Source organism: Festucalex cinctus, chromosome 20 (genome assembly GCF_051991245.1).
Source record: "Festucalex cinctus isolate MCC-2025b chromosome 20, RoL_Fcin_1.0, whole genome shotgun sequence".
Classification (NCBI taxonomy): domain Eukaryota; kingdom Metazoa; phylum Chordata; class Actinopteri; order Syngnathiformes; family Syngnathidae; genus Festucalex; species Festucalex cinctus.
In genome coordinates this window covers 29,319-47,994 of record NC_135430.1, presented here as the reverse complement: position 1 = coordinate 47,994, position 18,676 = coordinate 29,319, and the positions used below count along the sequence as shown (strand labels likewise).

General features: G+C 41.5%; 1 long non-coding RNA gene across 2 annotated transcripts; it reads left to right on the top strand.

The window, feature by feature from the left end:
• Positions 1–439: 439 nt before the first annotated feature.
• On the top strand, positions 440–10,501 carry LOC144009035 (uncharacterized). 2 transcript variants are annotated; one of them, XR_013280815.1, is made up of 4 exons: positions 440–574; positions 1,272–1,299; positions 6,635–6,743; positions 10,428–10,501. It is a non-coding gene; the product is annotated as an uncharacterized LOC144009035 (long non-coding RNA). The 2 variants fall into 2 exon arrangements; XR_013280814.1 differs by lacking the exon at positions 440–574 and having other exon boundaries at positions 1,236–1,299.
• Positions 10,502–18,676: the final 8,175 nt, after the last annotated feature.

The window sequence follows — 18,676 nt, the reverse complement described above, 5'->3', positions numbered from 1 at the left end:
TCCTCATACTCAAGATATGCCTTTATGTCTTCAAAAGTTTGCAAGTCCTGAGCAAACAACAAAACAGACATTAGAAGCAGTGGTGAAAGTGGGCCGGAATGGTCTGGCACTACGTACCGGTACAAGATTCGGAGCCGTAACGATCCGGAATGGTGCTTCGCTCCCAAAAATATGATGGCTACGCAACTGTGAAAAAGAAAAAAAAACAAAAACATGTTAAATAACCTGCCAGGCTGCCACACATGCATCGACCAATGTCAGATTTACATACACAAGTGTTAACAATTCTAATAATGTACTTCTGAATCGTTCCAGTGTGCTTGTGTAGAAAATCCGTTTCCACTGATATTTTTTTTATTTTTTTTTTATTCGTAGAGTATATAAAAATACTGTTCCTGCGGTGCGCACGTTGGCCTCATGGGGTCAGTATAGTGACAGTATTGACTAGAGTACACGCTGAATATGAACCAAGACGAGTAAAAACAGAACGCTGTGATTTAGCTTAATTAAATAATACAACTCCTTTTCCATAGATTGGGGAGAATATGTGCCTCTGAGTATTGCTATATTATCTGTAAGTATGTGTTCGTACAGCATTTGTGTGTGAATATTCGTTATTAAAGGAATATCACTCCCGGAAGTCGATGCTAATTTCACGTTAGCAATAGTACCGTACATTGACTTTAGCATTTGGCGGCTGTATTTAAAACGAAATAAATATACAACGTACAATTCTTTTTGTTGTACTGTATTTAGCTTTACAGTAAACGGCAACTAGGGTGTCATTAAACAGTTTAAAATACTCTCAGAGTAACCGTACACGTAACATGGTCCATTCAGGGTACTTTCCCAACGTTGGAACTATCACAACATGCGCACACCTTTGTTCGACACAACTGTTTTTCTTCGATTATAATGTTTTGAAAACTCGAAAGAGGTCATTCGAACATGGCATAATTTACTTTTATCAAGAAATTAAATGGCTGAGGAGGTTTTCTCTGAAAAAACAAATGACATGTACTGTACATATAGTAAGACTTCCCCCCAAAAAATGACATGATGTACATTGTACAGTAGTAAGACATTTAAAACACATGTATACTAAGGCTCTGATTGTACAATTTTTCTTTAAAATACATTATACATATATAGTTAGACTTAATTACCTCCCCAAAAAGCAACACGATGCATATATTGGTATGATGTATACATTTTGAAATATTTTTGACTTACCATGTTGACATGTGCTCGCTTTTCTCTGTGCTCTCTAGCTGGCTGTGTACAGGTGCAGAGTCAGAAGTGAGTATGAGTGGGACTGCAAAATTTACAATATATACCAGCAGTACGTGACACGACGAGGTAAGGTAGGACTCAGACGCAGGCGTAAGGTAAGCCACCAAGGCAGCAGGTTTATTTCCGGCCAACAGGTGTCTCCTCTCAAGCTGAGAGGAGAACAGGGAAGCAAAAAAGTGGAGAACAAAAAGCGCTCCACTAGGGAGGAAAAAACAGGCAAAAGGTACTGGGGACAACGAAAAGCGCTCCGCTAGGGAGGAAAAAGGGCACAAGGCAAAAGGGGTAACAAAAGGCGCTCCACTGGGGAGGAAAAGGCACAAAAACAAGGCAAAAACACTTGGCAACATGAACGAGGACATAAGGACTGTGGGACGCTTCCATGCACTGACTGTGACACTTCGGCACTGAGGGGAGAATGCAGGTGGCTTTTATTGTGAGTCTTGATTGGTGGCAGGTGGTGGTAATCATGGGCGGGGACCGGTAATTAGGGAGCGGCAGGAAGGGCAAGTGACCTGGGGTGAGAGGAGAGTTAGGATTTTCAAAACAAGACAGGAAACATGGACACAAAATAAAAGCATGGGCCGTCACGCCGGTGGCGGCGTGACAGTACCCCCCCCTCAACGGCCGGCTCTCGACGGCCCAGGAATGTCAGGGTGTTCTTCATAAAATTCATCAATGAGGGAGGGGTCAACAATGAACCGGGAGGGGACCCATTGTCTTTCCTCCGGGCCGTATCCCTCCCAGTCTACTAGGTATTGTCTTCCGCGGCCCCGATGACGCACATCTAAGAGTTTCCTGACCTTGTAAACGGGGCCGCCTTCAATCATCTCTGGGGGGGGTGGGTCGGGTTCGGAGGGCGCAAGTGGGCTTTCGTGGACCGGCTTGACTTGACTGACGTGGAATGTTGGATGAACTCTGAGGGATCTTGGCAGGCGGAGTCGAACGGCGGCGGGACCTATGGACTTGGTTACTGGGAAAGGCCCCACAAATCGCAGGGCCAGCTTTGGACATGGTACCTTGAGTCTGAGGTGTTTGGCTGATAGCCAAACTCGTTGGCCTGGGCGGTATTCGGGTGCCGGTCTCCTCTTCCGGTCGGCGGACCTCTTCACCCGGTCTCCCTGGCGTTGTAGCGCCGCCCGGGCCGCCGACCAGACTTTGTGGCACCGACGGATCATGGCCTGGACCGAGGGGACCGTTGCCTCCTCCTCCAGGTCAGCGAAGAATGGTGGATCGTAGCCGTGGACGCATTTAAACGGGGTGAGACCTGTGGCAGAGGTGGGCAATGAGTTGTGTGCGAGCTCGACCCAAACCAGGTAAGTGCTCCAGGTAGTCGGGTTCTGGGAGACGAGGCATCGCAGTCCGGTTTCGAGTTGCTGATTTAGTCGTTCTGCCTGTCCGTTGGCCTCAGGGTGATATCCAGACGTCAGGTTGGCTTTGGCACCTAGGGCTTTACAAAACTGTGTCCAGAAGCGGGAGACGAACTGTGGTCCACGGTCGGAGACGATGTGCAGAGGGAAACCATAAAACCGGAATATGTGGTGGATCATGATGTCGGCTGTAACTTTGGCGGATGGGAGCTTGGATAGTGGAATGAAGTGAACCATCTTGGAGAACCTGTCGACAACTGTGAGAATTGTGGTTTTACCATGGGATAGGGGTAGTCCGGTCACAAAGTCCAATGATATTTCTGCCCATGGTCTGGATGGGATTGGCAGCGGTTGGAGAAGGCCCATCCGGGACTGATTCGAAGTCTTGTTGCGGGCACACGTTGGACAGGCAACGACGTACTCCTTTATGGTGGATTCCATTGCCGGCCACCAGAATCTCCTGGCAACAGCATACATGGTCCTGCGGACTCCAGGATGACAAAACAGCTGTGATGTGTGAGCCCAGTGTATCACCTGAGACCTTAGCTCCTCAGGCACGAAGAGTCGACGTGGTGGGCAAGACGTGGGGGGAGTGATGTTGCGTAGTGCCTCCTTGACATTGTCCTCAATTTCTCATGGCTCCAACTATGCAGTCCCGGGGCAGGATGGTCTCAGGCTCGGCTTCCAATGGTTCGGATTCGTGGACTCTTGACAACGCATCCGCCTTGACGTTCTTGCTGCCTGGTCTGTAAGTCAGCGAGAACACAAAACGGTTAAAAAACAAGGACCATCTGGCCTGTCGAGGATTGAGTCTTTTGGCCTGGCGTAAGTACTCCAAATTCCGGTGATCGGTCCAGATCACAAAAGGAAGTTCGGCGCCTTCCAGCCAGTGTCTCCATTCTTCTAGAGCCACTTTTACCGCGAGAAGCTCCCGATCTCCGACTGAGTAATTGCGTTCAGCCTTGGATAATTTACGTGAGAGGAATGCGCAGGGATGTGTCTTGCCGTCCTCTTGACAACTCTGGGACAGTACCGCCCCAATTCCAATACTGGAGGCGTCTACCTCCACCACGAACTGGCGTTTGGGGTCAGGGACTCTGAGGATTGGGGCATTGGTGAAGCGTGCTTTTAAGTCTTTGAAGGCCTTTTCGGCTTCCGGGTTCCATAAAAAATTAACTTGTGGGGAGGTCAAGGCGTGTAGGGTAGCGGCAATGGTGCTGAAGTTTCTTATGAAGCGCCGGTAAAAGTTGGCGAAGCCCAGGAACTGTTGAACTTTCTTCCGAGAGTCCGGCGTGGGCCAATCTCGTACGGCACTGACCTTGTCCGAGTCCATTTCGACCTTCCCTGGTGAAACGATAAATCCCAGGAAGGAGATGGTGTTAACGTGAAATAGGCTCTTCTCAGCTTTCACGTACAGATGGTGATCCAGAAGACGTTGCAGTACTCGGTTTACGTGGTCTCGATGGCTCATTAGGTCAGGAGAGTAGATCAGAATGTCATCCAAGTAAACGTACACGAAGTGATCTATGAAGTCCTTGAGTACCTCATTTATCATGGCCTGGAAGACGGCTGGAGCATTCGTGAGGCCAAATGGCATGACCAGGTACTCATAATGTCCCCGAGGAGTGTTGAAGCCCGTCTTCCATTCGTCTCCCTCGCGGATCCGAATGAGGTGATAGGCGTTCCGGAGATCGAGCTTAGTGAAGATCTTGGCCTGTTGCAGCTGATCGAACACCGAGGACATCAAGGGCAAGGGGTACCGGTTCTTAACAGTGATGTCATTCAAGGGACTGTAATCGATGCATGGGCGTAGGGATCCATCCTTTTTGCTCACAAAGAAAAAGCCTGCGCCAGCAGGTGAGGAAGATGGTCGGATGAGGCCGGCCTTCAAGGAGTCGTCAATGTAACTGTTCATAGCTTGGCGTTCGGGTCCTGAGACCGAATACAGTCTCCCCTTGGGAATGGTTGAACCGGGAATCAAATCGATCGGGCAGTCATATGGTCGGTGTGGAGGGAGAGTCATGGCCTTGGTTTTGCTGAAGACCTCCCGCAAGTGGTGGTAGCAGGAGGGAACAGTGTGCAGGTTCGGGTACTCTTCTTGAGCCGGTGGGACGAGAGTCACCTGTTGAACCTGGGCTGTGGAGTTTCGGGGTGCAGGTTGTTCCAACCCGTGAGAGATGCAGTCCGTTCCCCACTCCAGAACGACTCCAGTGTTCCAGTCGATTCTGGGATTATGTAGACGCAACCATGGATGGCCCAGAACCAAAGTGGGGGATGATGCATGAAAAACATGGAAGCGGAGAGTCTCGAAGTGAGATCCGATTCGGACTCCCAGAGGTTCAGTGATGTGGGTGATTTTGAAGAGCTCCTTGCCATTCAGCGCTCGAGCCTGGATGGTCGAGGAAAGGGGTTCGGTGGAGGCTCGTATTTGCCTTACGAGCTCCCAGTCTTAGTGGCGGCGTGACAGTACGCAAGATCAGTTAATCAAAGAGCAATGAACATGAAAGAGGTCAACTTCTTTGGCGGGGCGTGGCCAAGACGCTGATTGGCTGGATGTGTGTGATGTCATTGGGGTATTCCCAAATTGATGTGTGACTTTGTTTATCAGCATGTTGATGTGTTTTGCATAGCAATACATCAGTTGTTTTATGAATTATTTGAAGATCATAATTATGCAGTGTCTTCTTAGTTACAGGCTTGACTTGACATGCTGTGTTTAACCCATTTAACACTTGCGTGGAAGTTTGAGCAGGTGGAATATTTCCAACTTCTATGTACTGTACTGTATTGCAATTTTTTCCTTGCCAGCTTCCAAACAATACCAAAGTTTTAGCTAACGGGCCAATTTTGTAAAAGTGCATGAAGATTTTAATCGTCACATTTAACTACACTGTGGTGATTAATGAAAGTCAGACTCACTTTTGTAACTAACTTGAGGGGACAGTGATGCTCACCACAATTAGTGGAACGTTCATTAAATCACATGCCATATTTCTCACACACTATGCCTTGGCGATCATTTTGGGTTCATGTCAGTGGTCAGTTTTCCACAAACTGGCCAAAAATAAGAACACTAAAGAGACTGTGTAAAACAGCACCTGTTCAAAAGATTTTTAGTTGGATAAAGTATTGCCATGTCTTAAAAAAGAAAAACTAAAGGATGTTTCCGCTTCTTTTGCCTCTCGCAGTATCTCATTTGCATTGGTCATGTCGCTCTTGAGTAACGTCTGTTAAAATAAAAAAAAAGAGACGCCATCAGTTAATTAATCAGTCCAGCAAGCTTCCATTTTTTTTTATTCATTGTTAGGGTCACAGCCAGGTGAGCTGGAACCTGTTCCCACTGGCTTTGGCTGAGGGAAGGGGTTAAAAAAAAAAAAAAAAAAAAAAAAAAAAAAAAAAAAAAAAAAAAAAAAAGTCTGCACACCCCTGTTCAAAGCTAGGTTTTTGTGATATAAAAAATTTACACCAAGATGTCAAAGCTTTTTTTCCCATACAAATGACCTGTACAACTCGGTAGGAAAAAAAACAAAATCTATCCGCATAGGGAAATAGAAAATTTTTTAAATAATTGCTACAACATGTCAGAAAAAATGCCACCTGTTGCCGAAACTAACGTTTAATCTGTTGACCAACATGTAATTAAAAGCATTATATTTCAAAATGTGGAGCAGCATTATCATGATTAATAAAGTATTTAGAGTACCAGTATGTATTACTGAAAAACAAAGTTGTTTATTTTTAAAAAAACAGCTACAGCTACTTTTCTCAAAAAAGAAAAAAAAAAATACAAGACGTATAGTACCTTCTCCACACTGATTTGAAAAAGTGACATTAGTAGGCTATGCATAAAATCTTTTGAACTTATTATGTTGCTCGTATTGTAGAACATGGACGGATGTATGCTGGATGGATGTTTACAAGTGCTCAACTGCTCACTTCTCTCTCCTCTGTGCTTGTTTGCTGGCTGTCAACAGGTGCAGTCAGAAGTGTGTGTGAGGCCTGCAAACTGTCCAATATATAAGATCAAGCATCGGGCGTGACCACGATGATGACGTCAGTGTGTTGCCATGGGGCGTGGCCAAGGTGTGCACGCCTGTTTTGAATTCATTCATTCTCTTTGGAACATGTTTAAGTTCTGTATAGTAAGACCTGAGTTGCGATTAAGAATGTTTGAAAGACCTCAGTTTTATGACGTAATTTTTACTAAGGCATCATATTTTATTTTGACTTCAGCCCACCTGCGTGATGACATCAGCGACTATCAAGATTTTTCTATGTTGGTTTACAACACATGACGTAACTTGGGCTGATCAGCAATCACGGTGGGGGGCATTTTGCGCTCGTTTTTATGTGACAGATCCAGACTGTATTGCCATGTCAATCCTCTTCTTCTTTTATGCTATGGCTTCTTCTTCTATGTTTTCCGGTGACTTCCTGTGGCAACAGCGTCACCTCAGACTTGACATATACATTTCAGCCGTTCATCATCTTCTTGTGGACGCACACGTCTTGAAAAGTTTCCATGTGTATGAGATTTTTTTTTGATGAGCGAAGCCGCCTCTGTTTCCGTGTGGACATGGCCTGAATTCGCATGTGCAGTTATTTCATAACTACCGCATAATTCATGGCATTGGTATTAAGAGAGCACCCAACATAATCAGTTACAAATAGGGAGATTATTTTTTTTTATCTATGGTATATCTTTTATATTATGTGTAACATGACAGTGCATTTATTTGCAATTATTCATCATCTTCCTATTATTATTATTCATCCATCCATCCATTTTCTTGACCGCTTATTCCTCACAAGGGTCGCGGGGGGAGCTTGCTCCTATCTCAGCTGACTCTGGGCAGTAGGCGGGGTACACGCTGGACTGGTTGCCAGCCAATCGCAGGGCACACAGAGACGAACAACCATCCAATTATTATTATTATTCCTACATAATAAAGAGATTAACATTGAACGGCAAGGCAAACTAAAACTTGGCATGGCTATGCAAACAGGTAAGCATCACATCTGCCTGGAATTTACAATCAAAGGTAAATTGAATGACCCACACTACACATAAAAAAGAACAAAGTACCTCACATATAAAGTGATCTGCACATATCCTTGTATGTTTTGATTGTGCAAAGCGGCCACATCGAAGATTTGACAGCCATCGTGCTCATATTCTTCCTCACAACGGTTTCGTCCCCCTCTTCCCTCCAGGTTTTCAACCAATTAATGATTTCTAATATCTAGTTGAGCGTTTTAGAGCAACTGTAGACAGTGCAGAAGTTCAACATTGATGTGATGGCAGATTGAGCGACTATTTTGACTCTTTTCTAACCCCCGCAAACTGTTATGTAACTCACTTGCGTCCCACCGGTCCACCAGCATGCCTGCCTTTGCACACAAATGTGATGTCACACGTGTAGAGTCTATAACAATGTTTCATTTTCTTTGTTTGTTTTTCCCATTTCTACATTTGGGTCTTATAAAAACTTGGCTGTACTAAAAATATACAGTAGATCATATCATTATCTTTGCTGAAAATTGCTAAACTAAGGCGCATTCAATTGAAAAAAGAAGTCTTAAATTGAAAATATGTTTTACCTAATCTATCCTTTACACAAAGCACAAGCAGCTATTTATTTGATGAATTTTGTGATACATGAAAGAGTGAAATTACCAAATGACTGTCCACATTGATGACAAATAGAAAGGTTTCAAATCTTTTACATTTGTTGCAGTTTTCTGACAGTCGTATTGTATTGTTCTTTAACAAATAGAAAATAATTTACCATTAATAACTAAGTAAAACTGACAAATGTTATTTTATCATTTCATCAATCATCTTTTATGTAATCTGACTTGTCACTATGTCATTGAAAAAAATAGTTCACCTCCATGTTGAAACAGTCATTTTTCATTTCAGTATTTTAGTTTTTGCAATACATAAATAGCAATTATTGATTAACACATGGTTGAAATGCACATAGGAATTTGATTATGTTACTAATATTTGATTACTTTCAGTATACAAACATCAATACAGTCTGCAAAATGTTTATTTTGGAAATTTTTATTTAATTTTTATTTTTATTTAATAATTGTAATATTTACAATCAATAAAAACAAAGACAACTATTTAAAAAGATAAATGAATAAAAAGTACAAATGTAAAAAACGGGATTGGTCACCCGACTAAACGAAAAGGCCGTCACCCTCTCGCAGGAGGTCACCTTTTTCTTCTCTTTTTTTTCAGCCTCCTCCTTTTTCTTCATCTTTCTTTTCACGCACATTTTGTATCTTTCTTATCTTTCCTTTCTTGCTCCTTCTTTTCTTTCTTCTCCTTCTCACACTCATTCCTTTGCTTCTTTTCTTTTCTCTCATGTTCCTTCCTTTCTTTCTTCTCCTTTTCCTCACGCTCCTTCTTTTGCAACTTTAGTCTCCTCGTACTCTTTCCTTTCTTTTTTCTCTTTGGCCTCACGCTCCTTCTTTTCCTTTCTTTCTTTCTTCTCTTTAGCGGCACGCTCCTTATTGTTCCTTTCTTTCTCTTCTTTTCTTCTCCATGTCTCTTCCTTTTCATTTGTCTCTGTGTTCATGCCATCACTCTGAAAATGAAAGAGAGACACCAATTGTGAATTAAACAATTCATCAATCCTATCAAAATTTCATACACTTGTGCTGGAGCCTGCTGTCGGCTTGAAATGACATCACACACCTGCACTCTTACCCCGGGTTTTCACCGGTTGCGGTTGCGGTGCGGTTGCGGTGCGGTTGCGGTGCGGTCCGGCGACGCAAGCAATTAGATTCCATTCATTCGAATGGTGCAGTTTACACCGCTTGCGGGTGCGTTGCGTGTCGACTGCGGAAGGCCTGCGGCGTGCCGCAAGCCTTCCGCAAGGATAGACCTATTTTCTATTTTTGCCGGACGCCGCAGCGGTAGGCCTCCGGCAAATGGCAAGCTAGCACAAAACACATCGAGCGGGACAGGAAGACCGAGGCAGTTTCAAAATAAATTTCCGGTTACCTTTCAGAATAAAACACTCGCCAGCTCCTATTTCGCAAGTTTTTCAGCAAAACGTGACGTGGGCGTCGCCGGGCCATGTGCTCATTCACGGTTTAGACACCAGCGAACATGGACGAGGAGAGGTTTATATTGGAGGTGGAAAACCACAAAATAATATATGACACGGCACATCCTTTTTATAAGGACTGTAATGTATTGTGAGTTTGATGTTCGCGATTGCTTGTTGTGCCCGTCTCGCTTGCCGTACTGAGCGGCAGCCGGACGGGGAAGACAGAAATAAAGAGTGGACCCGCACTGACCCGACTCTCGTTATTAATATACTTTACAAGGACAACCAAAAAAAGGATGCTGCATGGAATCTCATAGCAGAAGAAGAAGAAAAGGTTAAATCAAAAGAAGTCCACCTCTCGTTGTGAAATGCCACATGATCGCGCGCGCGCGGTCCCACGAGACACGTTGGGAAGTGGGCGGCGACGGAGCTGCCGGACCGCAGCTGTGCGGAGCCGGTGTGGATTGACAAAAAAATTGACCCGTCCGGAGCACGCAGTCAAGACGCACCGCACCGCAACCACACCGCAACCGCATCCAGTGAAAACCCGGGGTTAGGTGCTATGATGTCATTTTGAGTCGACAGCTAGTGGCGAAATGGCAAACACCTGCAATAGATAAAGCCAGGTGGACTTTCATGCTTAATCCATAGTCCAGACACTTTTAATGACGCTAAAATCTAAACATGTTTTATACAGGAAAACACATGGGAAACTTGCAAGCTCCACAAAGAAAAGCCAAACTCAGGAGTCTGTGAGGCAGACATCCTAACCACTAGTGCACCGTACTGCACACAATTCAACCAATAGAAGAAAGGAGGTGAGGAGCTAACCGTTAAGCTGCCATTTTGTCCCACGAAGCATCTGACAAGACTCTCTGTGTCATGGTGGTGTTGGTTGGAGAGTTCTGGCTGGATGCACATGGTCTCCATCAAGGCCTCCAGACGCCCCTCGAGCTCCTCGGCTCTCTTCTCCCACTTTAGGCGCTTTCGTCGCTGCCTCTCAAGTTGTGAGGCCTTGGCGCAGAGCAGATGGGCCAATTGCAGCTCGCGTGGGCTCCAGTCGCTCTCCTCATACTCAAAATATGCCTTTATGTCTTCAAAAGTTTGCAAGTCCTGAGCAAACAACAAAACAGACATTAGAAGCAGTGGTGAAAGTGGGCTGGAACGGTCTGGCACTACGTACCGGTACAAGATTCGGAGCCGTAACGATCCGGAATGGTGCTTCGCTCCCAAAAATATGATGGCTACGCAACTGTGAAAAAGAAAAAAGAAAAAAAAACATGTTAAATAAACTGCCAGGCTGCCACTGTGGCAGCGCGTATGCGGAGCGCCGTGTCTGTGTGGTTCTAAAGTTTAGAACCACACAGACACGGCGCTCCGCATACGCTTACCACGCACTGCGCGTAGGGCACCAACTGCCTAAGGGGGCACCAAAAAACAAATCAAGCCCGTAAAAATAATCATATTAGTAATTATAATATCAGTGTCTAATATTTAAAATAAAAGCTTGTAAAGCATGTTAATAAATACAAACAATAACGTAGCATTATTTACTCCACGAGTGGTATCGCTGGTCTACGTTGGTGCCCCCCCTCCCCTAGTAGTTTGTTCCTATTAGGGAAAGGGGGAGGGTAGCGGGGTGCACTTTTGCTCCAACGAAACAAACTACTAGGTAAAGGGGGAGGGGGTGGGGTATACTTTATGCTTCAATCGGCGGAAAAGAAAAAACAATGAGATGATGCTAGCGCGTCACTTGCAGGTATGACAATGACAATTTGTTTATTTTGTAGCAGCTACGTTTACATGACCACAGTTAGCAAAAAAAAAAAAAAAAAAACACTCCAAACCGCCGCAGTGGAATGGTTGTGACCAGCACGTTCATTATACGGTATGTTAAATGGAATGTGACGAGACAATATTGTTTCATATGGAACGGCCAAGAGCGGCATGTACTGGTAAAAGTGTAATTTGAAAATAATAATAATAATCATCTTAAGGCTAAGAAGATTTCCTCATTTCATATTCATAGTTTTAACATTATGTCCAGAATTTTTACATAGTGCCCTATCAGTCCTTCTCTAAAAAGGTAGATTATTAAAATTTTCATGTACCGTAGCGGTAATTAGAGGGAAAATTATATCATATTCAACTTGTAAAAAGAAACAGGATCAAAAATTAGAAAAATACCTGGAAGATAAAATTAAACAACTAACGGATGAATATGCATTAAACCAAAATAATCAAATATGGATAGAACTACAGAATATAAAAATACAGTTAGATAACATGTTATCTAAAAAGACAGAGTTTATAATACAACAGTTGAGATATAATAATTTTGAACATAATAATAAATCAGGTAAATTCCTGGCAAATCAACTTCAACGGAATCGGGAAAAATCTCTTATAACGGCTATTAAAGATATAAATGGTGAATGCACACAATCACCAGAAGAAATTAACCATATTTTTTATAACTATTATCGAAATCTATACACAGAAATTAATAGACCTAACCCTGAATATATTGAGGAATTCCTAAACAGCTTAAATATACCTCAGTTATCTATTGAACATAAAGATATTCTCGATACCCCGCTTACTATAGATGAGTTGTATCGTGCTTTAGACAGTATGCCTAATGGCAGAGCACCTGGTCCAGACGGCTATCCGGCTATATTTTTTAAACATTTCTGGTTAATGTTTGCTCCATTATTTCTAAGAGTAGTAACTGAAATTAAAAGTAAGGGTGATATACGTCAAGATATGAATATAGCAGCAATTAAACTTTTATTAAAGCCAGAAAAAGACCCTACCCTCCCGTCAAGTTACCGACCGATATCACTAATTAATACCGATATTAAAATTATCGCTAAGGCCTTGGCATCTCGACTAGAGACAGTAATCTCGACAATTATTCATAGCGATCAAACAGGTTTTATTAAAGGTCGTCATTCTACTAATAATATTAGGAGGCTCTTTAACTTGATTAGTATGTCACAGCGGTATGATAAAAAGGCAGTTGTTATTTCGCTGGATGCAGAAAAAGCCTTCGATAAAGTTAACTGTTAACTGGACTCTATTAACTGGACAAAATCAACATTATTACCTATCACAGAAAATTCATGGAATCCTACAAGTCAGGATCCACACTACTCCTTTCCTACAGGTAATTTAAAATACTTAGGTGTTAAAATTTCACCAAAGTTAACTGAATTAACTTCTTTAAATTTTTTACCGTTATTGGACAGTATCCGTAGTGATCTGGAGCGCTGGAATAATCTTCCGATCTCTTTAATAGGACGGATAGCTACTATAAAAATGAAAGTTTTACCAAAGATTAATTATTTATTTTCAATGATTCCATTTAAACCTACGTCTAACTGGTTCCAATCGCTGGACTCTGCTATCATAAAATTCTATTGGAATAAAAAAAAAGCTAAAATTAGTCTATCTACTCTTCAGGAAAGTAAATCTAAAGGAGGTTTAGAGGCACCAAACTTTATGTACTATTATATAGCTAATCAACTACAATATCTTGTGCTATGGACACAACCCAACAGAGATACTAACTGTTGGTTGGAATTGGAGCAGAAGGATTGTAATAATCTTAGACTGTTAGATTTACTCTTTATTACAAAATCAATAAAACGACATAATTGTTTTAAAAACCCAATGATAGCCGCCACCCTGACTGCCTGGTGGAAGGCATTAGAAATTACAAACTCCCAATTGGCGCCCTGTGGGCTCTCTCCCATTTGGCATAACCCCGACTTTCAACTTAATAATCAGTCGTTCCATTTAAGCTTATGGGAGCAGAAAGGAATTACACACCTTCATCATCTTTTCTCAGATAATAAGTTTATATCGTATACGAACTTGGTCCAGAAATATGAAATAAAAAATGGAAATTTCTTACATTATCTGCAAGTTAAAAATATGGTTAAGAAACAAATCCCAACACTTCAGGATACGCTCCAACTGCCTGTCTTAGCTAAAGATATTATAAAGCTTTCTCCAACAACAATAAAGAAAATATCAAAAATATATAAGTTATTTTTATACACAAATAAAACGTATTTACCGACTTTAAAATGGGAAAAAGACTTGTCTATAGTTCCGGAACCAGACTTTTGGACCCAAATCTGTGAAAATGTATTTAAAATGACCAAACAGACAAATTTGCAACTTATCCAATATAAGATACTTCATAGAACATATATTACACAATATATGATGAAAAAAATGGGACTCTCTGACTCCGACATTTGTCTCCAGTGCTCACAAAACACTGCCGATACTTATCTTCATGCTTTATGGTCATGTACTCCAGTGCTGCATTTCTGGACTAAAATCTTGGAAAAGCTCGCTGATATATTAAACTGTAGGCTTCCTTTATCTCCAAGATTGTGTTTACTAGGTGACTTAACAATAACTGAGCTACCATGTAAACAATCCCAATCTATATTTATAGCTCTTACTATTGCTAAAAAAATAATCCTTGTCAATTGGAAAAATAAACAATCTCTCAATATCGACCACTGGTTAAACTTACTAATAAATTATATCTCAATGGAAAAAATCTCTGCCTTAAATAAAAATCAAGTATCAAGATTTAAACAAATATGGTCTATGTACATAGAATATTTTAATCTTAATTTGGCAACTTAATCCTGCCAAGATTCTGCCTGTTAACGAGAGCCACCACATCGTTACAACTTCTGTTTTCGCTGCTTCTGTATTTGGTATTTTGTATCTGATTGGTTTTATTTTTATATAGTCAGGAACCTAGTTGCTGCTAGTGGGCTCGAGCACACCACACTATACGACACTATACTCACTAACTCCTTAAGAGTTATTTCTAGTGGGCACTAAGCATCAACACTTGGTGTTACAAAAAAAAAAAGAAAAAGAAAAAAAAAAAGAAAAATTTTCATGTACCTGTGTTTTAAATATAGGCCTGCACAATACCAGAATCCTAATCAATTTAGAAAATGTTTGTACCATGGTTGGTTCAAAACCATATTTCATTGTAGAATCCCTGAATATTGTCTTGTATTTCTGAATACAGGATCAATGCTTCAATATGTTCAAGGAGCATTTCATACCCTAACATAAATGCGGAAATTGCACAAAAGCTGTCATATGATGACCTGATAGCCGATTTTGCAGCCCAGAAATGTAGACAAGTGCCTCTGTAGGGCCTCTACTAACTTGCTTGCACTTTGTTTATTTCCAGATGTTTATTTGTTAATAGCAGTGGCATTGAGTTTTATTTTAATTCATTTAGCTTTATTTATTTTGAGTATTTGCTGTCATTGTTAGTTTTATAAAGACTTATTATTTATCACTTATTTTTGTGAACATTTTTAAAACTTCAATATTGACACTTAGAAGTAGGGCTGGGTATCGATTCAGATTTCCAGAATCGATTTAATTCGATTCACAAGGGCCCGATTCAATTCATAATTCACAACGATTTTCGATTCAGTTGAGAAATTCATGCAGCACATATTTTAGACAGTCAAAAGTACCAATGCTGCAAAGAGTAGAAACTTCTTGCTCTAATTTAGTGCATTATTAAGAATATGAATATTTACATTAGGAATTGAATCCATTGCAGTTACATTAATCTGTTTCATTTAACATGGCCTTATAAAAACAATAAATAATAATTTAAATAAATTACAACCACAGTACAGGCTGTGTAAATAAATTGACAAAAATGGGGGGGGGTCGATATATTGATACATGGTTTTATGTATCGATATTGGGATATGAAAAGGTGTATCGATATGATAGCGATATATCGATATTTCAAACCCAGCCCTACTTACAAGTTATTTTGTTTAATAAAGAAAAACTGACAAATACTCAGATATTGTTCATTTCTACCAGGGGAGGGGTGATGGGGTGTGCGGACGGAGTGTTTAGGGGGGGGGGGGGGGGGGGGGGCACCACAAAACATTTATGCTTAGGGCACCAAAATGGCTAGCCCTGGAACCACACGCCACTAAGGTGTTTTTGCCTCCAGCTAAGCCCCGCCATTTAAATTGCATCACATTATTTACAAACTTTGAAGGCGTCTATTTAACCGCTTGCTTCTCACAAGGGTCGCGGGTGTGCCGAAGCCTATTTCAGTATCCCAGCTGGCTTCGGGCAGGAGGCGGGTTATTCCCTGAACTGGTTACATTTTGCAAAGCAAACTTTTTGAAGTGCAAATACAAGTTTTTTTTTTGTTTGTTTGTTTTTTAAACAAGTAAATACATTTTACATCAGTAAATAAATAAGACGTGGTGAATAAAGAGATAAATAAATACATAAATAAGTCGACTAAACATCAAACTCATACACACCACAAAACACCAGGAACAAGTCTCTCATGGTGCGCCAAAAGCCAAAGAATACAGATTTGTTTTAAGACGTGTTTTAAAAGAGGATACAGATAAATAAATAAATAATTAAAACAAGCAAAACAAACAAACAAACTATTTGGTTCAATGACATAGTGACAAGTAAGATTACATAAAAGATGATTGATTAAATGATGAAATAAAATATTTGTCAGCTACTTAGTTATTAATGGTAAATTATTCTCTCTTGTTTTTTTTAAAGAACAATACAGTACAACTGGGAGAAAACTGCAACAAATGTAAAAGTTTTGAAACCTTTCTATTATCTGGCTTAGAAAATTAATGACATCATATACTATATTTTGTCAATAATGTGGATGGATATGTTGTAATTTAAATCTTTCGTGTATCACAAAATTCTGCCATTTCATCAAATAAATAGCTAGGACAGATTAGGTAAAACATATTCTCAATTTTAGACTTCTTTTTTTAATTAAATGCGTACATGCATTATATTTTTAGCACAGCTAAGTTATAAGACCCGAATGTATGGGATAAACATCCATCCATCCATCCATCCATCCATCCATCCATCCATTTTCTTTACCGCTTACACCTCACAAGGGTCGCAGGGGCTGCTGGAGCCTATCCAAGCTGGCTACGGGCAGTAGGCGGGGTACACCCTGAACTTGTTGCCAGCCAACTGGAGGGCACACGGAGACGAACAACCACAAGCACACCTAGGGACAATGGACTAAATGTTATTCAAATTGAGGGGGCGGTCCGACCCGTGTTTTGGGTTGGGCTCCGCGGTTGCAAACAGCCTTTCATTGGTCGAATGAGCGGCTCGGCGAACAAGGAAGTCTCGCCGGCTTGCATTGGAGAGCTCCAGCAATGGATGACTATCTTGTCCACTGTCGACTTGTTGTCTAGCAAGTTGAGACTTGCAACCATAGGGATGGGGTACTCGAGGACCGGGGTTGAGAAACACTGTGCCTTGCCAGTCGCGAATGCTCCAGTACCTGCTAACACAATGACAGAAAATCTAAGTTATTTTTCAAATGACTATTGTGGGGTATATGCCACGGAAGACGCGGGACTTCCGTGTTTTTGCACATCAGCTTTGATTCCGGTTCCGGGTCGCGTTCCAACACCCGCATCCCCCACCGCTGTGCCCCTCAACCGTGTGCTTGCGTCAATGGGCAGGAGCGCGCAGGGAGTCTCTGAAGTGTTTCGGAGTAGCATTAGTTTTTTTTCTTGAATGTGTATTACTTGTGCGCAATATTTAAAAAACATCATGGGAGCAACGTCATCTGAAGGTACTTTTCTATTGGCTGCTGCTAGATGACATCACTTCTGTGTGACATACTTTCAAACGTCATTATTCTGGTTTGTATAAAAATAAATTACTAAAACTCACATTTAAAATCATCCCTAAAGGCTCATGCATTAAATTAATTACTAAAGACTAAAACAAAGGACATGTATAGTTAGTTTTAGTTAGTTTTGTAAACATAAAATGTAGTTTCAGTTAGTTTTCGTTATCTAAAAAGCATTTTCGTTTTTATTTTATTTCGGTAACAATATTGTTTTTTAAATTTTAGTTTTAGTTTTTTCATTAGTTTTAGTTAACTAAAATAACCTTTAATGGCACCTCGATACCCTCCCTTCTTACTTTGACCATCTCCAAACATTTTTGTTTTGTTTATTTTATTTGAACTGAGTCAAATGCCATTTTTAACATGTTGCGGGCCACTGAAAAATGGACGGCGGGCCGCAAATGGCCCCCGGGCCGTAGTTTGGACACCACTGCTTTAAACCAATAAACAATGTGACGAACTCACGGTAAAAAACTATATGTGAGCTCCGTCTGTATAACACACCTGCAATTTGATCAGCACTTTATAAAAATGTACTGTTCTGTAAAGTACTTTGTTTCAGTTGCAGCTGTTGTGAAAGTGATATCCATCGAGTTGAGATGGTATGTCGCAATGCCATATAGTAACATCTAATGGTCAACTTTGTAACCTACATGTGATCCCACAAAATGGCTCTTACGTCCATCCATCCATCCATCCATCCACGATTTTCTGTACCACTTACTCCTCACAAGGGTAGCGGGGGTGCTGGCGCCTATCCCAGCCAGCTTTGAGCAGTAGGACACCCTGAACTGGTTGCCAGCCAATCGCAGAGCACGCAGAGACGAACAACCATCCATGCTCACACTCACACATATGGACAATTCAGAGTTCAATTAACCTGCCATGCATGTCTTTGGAATGTGGGAGGAGAGTACCCGGAGAAGACCCAAGCTGGCACGGATAGAACATGCAAACTCCATCCAGGAAGGCCGAGGCCTTGACTTGATCTTTCGTCCTCAGCACTGGGAGGCGGACGTGCTAACCACTCTAACACCGTGCCGCCCTGGCTCTTACGTCTTTATTTTAAAATATACAGTCAGTAAATAATGTTAATGTGTCATGGAAATCAGTAAAAGTGTCTTGAGGTAGGGAGAGGTTTTAAATTGATTAATTGAATAAACACCCCAAAAATCAGAGTGAGACAATGATATGGCCGGCTAATTAATTTTGAA